At 38.3% G+C, this 7,446-nt stretch overlaps 2 pseudogenes; both read right to left on the bottom strand.

The window, feature by feature from the left end:
* Positions 1-570: 570 nt before the first annotated feature.
* LOC149830849 (benzyl alcohol O-benzoyltransferase pseudogene) lies at positions 571-2,137 on the bottom strand (annotated as a pseudogene).
* Positions 2,138-3,188: 1,051 nt separating this feature from the next.
* LOC149830848 (calcium-binding protein KIC pseudogene) lies at positions 3,189-3,613 on the bottom strand (annotated as a pseudogene).
* Between the last annotated feature and the right edge of the window lie 3,833 nt (positions 3,614-7,446).

The following is a 7,446-nucleotide window of genomic DNA, read 5'->3' as shown; positions in this document are numbered from 1 at the left end:
CAAATAGCCCTAATCTAACTAACTGATTGTGAGAACATTAAATACCAATCTATCTAAGAAAAATATAATTATAAAAGACTAATAGATTGAAATACTCTAACTAACCAGATTTCAAGAAAATAAATTGAAGTAAAACTAACTACCAGTAGACATTAACAAACTAACAAATTGAACAACATGGACAACTTGTATATATACATTACAAAAAAAATTTCAACTTAAAATCCATATGGACAACATATATGCAAACTACACTTAAAACCATATGGACATCTTATATACACATATTACAAATTTTTTTTCAAGCTAATCACATGGACAACATAGGGATCACATAATAACTTTTTTTTTTTTTTAAAAGAGATCACATGGGCAGCATAGGTATCCATAACAAAAATTCTTTTCAAAACAGATCACATAGGCAACGTAGGTATCTCATAACAATTTTTTTTTAAAAAGAGATCACATGGGCAGCATAGGTATCCATAACAAAAATTCTTTTCAAAACAGATCACATAGGCAACGTAGGTATCTCATAACAAATTTGTTTGGCAATGAATTGATCTTTATTCACAAAGCAGATAAGATAAAAACAGGTTCTGTGGACTTTTGATCCGGGGCGGGTCCGTACAGCATCTTTTTGAGCTCCCGTTCAAAGATCTTCATAGCTGGAGCAGGCAAGGAAATCGGGATCACCATCCCTTCTCCCCCTTCGTTATTCTTGGAGTTGACGTAGAAGCTAACCAAGCCGGGGATTGGGCCGTCACTGCCCTTGGCTGGACCGCCGTACACCGGCATTCCCCAGCCGAGGTCCAGCTCGCTGAACCCGGCATGCCTGATGTCCGAGACCACGAAGGTGCGGACCACCGTGATGTTAGGCCGGCCCTTGAGCACCATGAGGTCCGCCACTGACCTCATGTACTCGTCTGTCACCTCCTCCTTGGCCTTCTTCACGAGCTCCACCGCATAACCTAGTGGGTTCGCACAGAGCTTCGCCGCTATCGAGACAGCTGCCGGGAACGCGAAGGCATTGCCGTAGTACCCCTGCGGCAGCGGCGGAATGTACCGGGACCGCGCGTTGAAGATGCACAACAGGCGAACCTCCTCCTCCGGATCGGGCTGGAGGCCGGCAGTGCGGCACCGCCATAGGCAGGGGGTCGACCCCCCTTGCCGGAAACGCAGGGGGTCGACCCCCCCTGCCGGAAAGCACGGCAGGGGGTTAAACCCCCTCCGTTTCCGGCAGGGAAGGGGCGTACCCCCTGCGTTTAGAAGAAGAAGAAGAAGAAGAAGAAGAAGAAGAAGAAGAAGAAGAAGAAGAAGAAGAAGAAGAATATTACCTGCGCTTCGCCGGACGGTGGCGGGAGGTTGACGGGGAGCGGCAGCTGGCGAGCGCCGGCTGGCGAGCGGTGGACGGGGAGCGGCGGCTGGCGAGCGGCGGTGGTCGGACGGTGGCGAGAGCCGACGGGCGGGAGGGAGCAATACAGCGAAACAGGGAAAAGAGAAAGATGGATGGGATTAGGGATTTACGCGATATTTAGCGACGGAAACATTCCGTCGCTAAACCGTCGCTAAATCAAAATACAAAAACCGCGACGAAATATATACTGTCGCTAATCCGTCGCTAATGAGCGACGGATTAGCGACGACAGAGTTCCCTCTCTAAATCCGTCGCTAAAATGGTGTTCTTGTAATCAAAAGTAGCGACAAAAACATGCAGTCGCTAATCCGTCGCTAAGTAGCGACAGATTAGCGATAAAAGTCGTTTCTTCGCTAATCCGTCGCAAATTAGCGACAGATTCTATCTCTAGCTAATCTGTCGCTAAGTAGCGACGGGAAAAATCCGTCGCTAATTTCCGTCGCTAATTAACAATTTTCTTGTAGTGTTAGGTCTTCCATTATTTTTTTTGCTTGAAAGGGTTTGATTTTAATTAAGTTTTTTTTAATTAGCATAATGGATGATGTTTGTTAGCGTTTAGGTTATTTATTTATTTTTTAATAGCATAAATGTTTAATTAGAGGTTTTGTTTAGGTTCTTAAAAAGTATGAGTGTTTTTTTTTTTCAAATGACATGAGTATTTAATTAGGTATATCTATGTTTTTTGTTTTTAATTAATGTTACATGATTTTGTGAATGCATTCCTTATTTTTGTTGAAATTTTATAGTGTTTTTATTTTTTTAATAGCATATCTACGAATGATGTTTGTTCGGGTTTAGAGTTTTAATTTGATTTTTGACATGAATATTTAGTTATGGTTTTAGCCTTTTAGGGTTTTTCTATATTTTATTTTTTAATTATCATTAGGCATGAATTTATAAATAATAAATGCTTTATTTTGGTTAAAATATTAGGATTTTTTTGTCAAATAGCATAAGTACATGATCTATATATGATGTTTTTTCAGAATTAGGGTTTTGATTTGATCTTTTTAAATGGCACGAATGTAATTATGATTTAGGATTTTTAAGTATTTTTTATTTTTTAATTAGTATTAAGCATGAATTCTTTGAATGTTTAATTTTGATTAGAATATTTATGTTTTTTTTATCAATTAGCATAGATGAAAGATCTATGATTTTTGTTAGGATTTAGGTTTTTGATTTGCATTATTTCAAATAATATAATGTCTAAAGGTTTTGATCTTTTTTATATTAAGATTTTGGGGTTTTCTCTGTCTATTTTTCAATTAGCATTAATCATGATTTCTTGTTTGGTTTTTATTATATTGTTAAGGTTTTTTGTATTTTTTTTCTTTTTACTGTGCATTTATTCTCACCCCCTAATTTAAATTCCCGACTCTGCCCTGTCCTCATTGGACCATTTTCGAACTGAGACCAAAATGCTAGTCAGTCCTATGAAATTAATGTGCCAAGTCCAGATGTGGTGCAATCACATGGCACAAAATTTGTGCATTAAGCACCTGATTGCCCTCCATCAGGCCTTGGGACCTACAACTGAGTCCTGTCCCTAAGATGGAGGGTGATCAGATGCTTAATCCACAAATATTTGTGCGATCATATTGCGACTGATCTTTTCATCATGGGAACGAAGCCCAATCCTTGCACGTTCCCATGGAGGTGTAAATGTGCGATATTTATTAGCAAGGAAGGCACAGGAAAAACAAAATTCCCATAAGATATAGAAATGGACTATAATAACAAGTGCATCAGCTGTAAGCGTGGACAAAAATTACAGAAGAAAAAATGAATTAGAGAAAGCAAAATTGCTGCTGAAAACCGTCCAATTGTGTCGTTAAAGACTCTTGCAGCAACCTCCATGACCGTTCCATCAACCCTGGGCTCAACCTGACCATGAGGACACAGAACTCCATCTGGTTGAGGGCACCGTCACCATCCAAATCTCCCTCCCTCACCATCCCCATCACCTCTTCATCACTCATCCCCTTTAACCCCAACACCTCTGCATTCCTCTTCAAGCTCTCACACGTGATCAACTCTTTCTGGGGATCCATGAGCAACCTGAAACCATTGCACAGCTCTTGCATCAACCCTTCTAAGCCCAAACTCTCAGCCATCTGAGGCAGGAAATCTTCAAAGTTTTGGACCATCTTTGGAGCCATCTTTGTGTTTGTTGAGAGAGAGAGAGAGAGAGAGAGAGAGAGAGAGAGAGAGAGAGAGAGAGAGAGAGAGAGAGAGAGATTTGTGTGATATGGGGAAGTGGGTGTGGAGTAATATAGAGAGGGGGAAGGGGAGAATATTGGCTCCTGAAGGGAAAGTGCGTCCATTGATGCCGACGAAGTTTACAGAGTGGACGAAGTCGGTGACGACGATTTCTCCCAATACCTTAGACACGGTATTAACCTTTCTTCAGAAATTGGCATTTCCGGGAAACCCCAAGGCTTAAGGCATTCCTTTGAAGAGAAGAGTCATTAGTCAAAAAGTGAAATTCATAACTTCTTCAGAAGTTGCTTGGTGGTATTCTACGAAATAAATATTGGGAGCCGTGGCCATTCTCCTCCTCATGGACGGCAGTTGACCACAGATTTTATGCTCTCTGTTTCTCTACATAAATAGTGGAAGTATTTGCTACGACTCGTGGGTAGGTATAGGGAAGTTGTTTTGACAAAATCTAAATTTGTGTTCCGCGTGGTCAGAGTAGAAATCGACCCTTTCATCGTATATTTTTTACCTAAAAATATTTTTTTTAATTAAAAATTTGATACATCGTAGGCCACTGATTTTTCAGTTCTCAAAAAATCACTACATGCAGTAAGGAGAAACATGATCCAAGGACCTGTTTCTAATCAACTAAACATGTATATCACATTTGGAAGGTCAAAAGAATAAGAGAAAAAATTATATTTTTCATTAGCGAGTTTCTTACTCATGAAGGTACAAAAACATTATCCATAATATATATATATATATATATATATATATATATATATATATATATATATATATATATATAGGGAGAAACATGATCTAAGGACCTGTTTCTAATCAACTAAACATGTATATCACATTTGGAAGGTCAAAAGATTAAGAAAAAAAATATATATTTCATTAGAGAGTTTCTTACTCATGAAGGTACAAAAACATTATCCACACACACACACACATATATATATATATATATAGGGAAGGGGGAGCGTCCAACCAAAAGAAGGTCCAAAGTCTATAATGGATGGCATTTTTTGTCTAATGATCTAGTTTTTTATTGATCAGACTTTACATATTAGATTTTTGTCATTCATCTAATGAGTGATATGTTTTGGATTATGAATCTTTTGATGTTTAGATACATTTTTGAAAGATCTAAAAATCAACAGTCCACAATACTTTTTATTGTAAAGTATGTGAGATGTCAATTTTTCATGTATTAAAAAGCATGCCTATACGTCATAAAGTCTTCATGTAAAACATGTTTATTACTAAATAAATTATAAAAATAAATATGTGAAGTTTGATTGATGAGATGCTCAAGCATTGAGGAAGGAGAGCCGTCGGATCATTGTTGGTTATAGATTTTGGACCTTCTTTTGGTTGGACGGTCCCCTCCCCTATCACCACCAAACTGAGTGTCTAAAGTGTTTTATTTTCATATTTTTCTCAAATCCAACCATACTGATGTGTTATGTGTTATATATGGTTGATTTTATAGTACTGAACTCTTGGATTGTCTGATTATGATATGTGGGTAGGTTTTTACAAGGTTTGAAAATCAATGGTTTACAACTTATAAATATTCAAGATGAAAGATTTACAATTTTTCATCAAAAAACGCGATCCAAGTATATTTTTTAGCGAATTGACCCTACAGAATGCATTTGCGGGGTCAGATTTGTAAGAAACACCCCAGAATCCGTATTTGGTTTGCGTTTACATTATGGCTGTTGATTTTTCTAGCTCCCAAATCATGCCTATGTGTCATAATTGGATTATCCAGGAGCCATTCCCACTAAACGAAATATGTAGGTCACCTTTATGATGATAAATTCATGAAAACAACAAAAAGAGATGAAAAAGATTTTTCACCTCAGTGGTTTTATCATGACTTTATGGGAATTAACTTGTTTTTTGGTTTCTATCATCTGCCAAATTATGACTGGTCAACCTGCATCACCCTTTTTCCATGTCAAAAAATTTGTTCACAACTTCTAAATCAAATGAATAGCTGTAATTGGATAAGCATGATACCATGCCAAGCCAGCCCTGGACCAGCTCATTGGGTATATATGATTGAATTGGTATTTAATATACGCAAGCTTGGTCAAGGTAGGGCCCAATATAGGTCGGTATTTTAAGCATCAAATGCAAACCCAGAATAGGAACTGAACAAGATCTGATGTAGAGGTGAATCCATATCCATATTTTATACGGACATCATCGTGGATCCCATGAAAATTGATTGGAAATTAAGGATGTTACATGTAAGCGTACAAACAGATCAAATTTTAGATGGTGCAAATACCGATTCATCAAAGGGTTGATCAAAATCCGAAAAGACCTGACAACATAATCCAGAATCCAATTCAAATACACATTCAGACATCTTCAAATAATGTATTAGCTTCAAAACGTGTAAGAAAACCTTGTGGATTCCACTACACAATAAAGAACACCTTCTGTGGGCTGAATTTGATATAGTTTCATCGATGATTTCCACTTTAGACAGTAAAAAGGAAAACAAAAAATAAAGACTTTTGAAAGTTTGGAATAATCCACAGAAGAAAGACGAGAACTAAAAGCAATGTTCATCTTAAGAGTTAAAGTGACTTGCCCAAAATCTGCATATGATTAAATGCAAGTAACCTTCCTGGAAGGACAAGGACCATCATGCTGACATATCTTGTACTTAAGTTCTTGTTATTTTGTCAACCAAAGGAATAGAAATTTGTCGAAGTCTTGAGTAATCGAGCATCAGAATTACAGTCTCCAGGTCATGACTGAAATGACAGTAAACAGGGTCATTTTGAAATAGGCTATAAGCTTGGACGTATAGAAAATCGAACATTGAGTCATAAACAGGCTAAGGTAATCTTAGTGCTCCATTCAACTAGGTTTCACATTGCCATGGAATTTAAGGGTAAGGTGACACTGTACTTTTGATGCAACTGTAACTATCTTTTTATATATATGTATATTTACATGAAGAAACCACCATTAGGATCATAGACCTAGCCGCTCTGGCTTTGCCTGCTATACTTACAATCACTGTCCTGACAGCGTAAAACTTAATGGGCTTACCCCTTACCCTCAGAGAGTCCCCAGTCTTCGTCTTGCGCAGCATGTTTCATGGCCTAACCTACTTTAAATCATTGAATCTTCCAAGACAGATGTTAGTGCTTGAGAGGAAATTCAGTTGTAGATTGCAAGGTATTCAGTTCAATCACTGGATGCCATGTATCCATTCATTGGAGAAGGGGGTCCCATTGATGGATGCATGGCGCCAGCCAATTTATTGGGCCGAGTACCTAGTAAAGTTATTCGGCCTAGTAGCAGGTCTGCTCTCATCCTGTCCGTCCTTATAGTGAATTGGAGGGCAGTGGATGACCAGCTCAAATGCCAAGAAACACTCCTCCCTTCTCTAATTCTATTCGGAAGAATTCAAACTACAAGAGTTCCAAAATTTTGCAATCTGATGGTTAGAGAGTAGAGACTTGGCCAGATTAGCAGTGTTAAGTCCTCAGCTTTGGAAAGATGAAACCCCAGAGTTGTAATTAACTCATTTTGTTGTGGTGTGCCTACCCCAGCTTGCCTATCACAACATAACAGTAGGTAATAATAATAATAATGGCAAAAAATATGGCTACTATATATCTTGCTCACAAAAAGGAAAATACGCCAGGGCATGTCCATCATCTCAGGTCACCAAAACAGGGTCCATAAACAGGGTCTGCAAACGGATCAGATACAGGACCGTGCTGCCTGAACTGAATCCAAATCCAAATAAGATTCCAATGTGCCTTTTACATGTAAAATGT

The sequence above is a fragment of the Nuphar pumila genome, chromosome 7, assembly GCF_984573655.1.
Source record: "Nuphar pumila chromosome 7, dmNupPumi1.hap1.1, whole genome shotgun sequence".
NCBI lineage: Eukaryota > Viridiplantae > Streptophyta > Magnoliopsida > Nymphaeales > Nymphaeaceae > Nuphar > Nuphar pumila.
The sequence above is the reverse complement of the archived record's forward strand: the minus strand, read 5'-3'. Positions and strand labels throughout refer to the sequence as shown.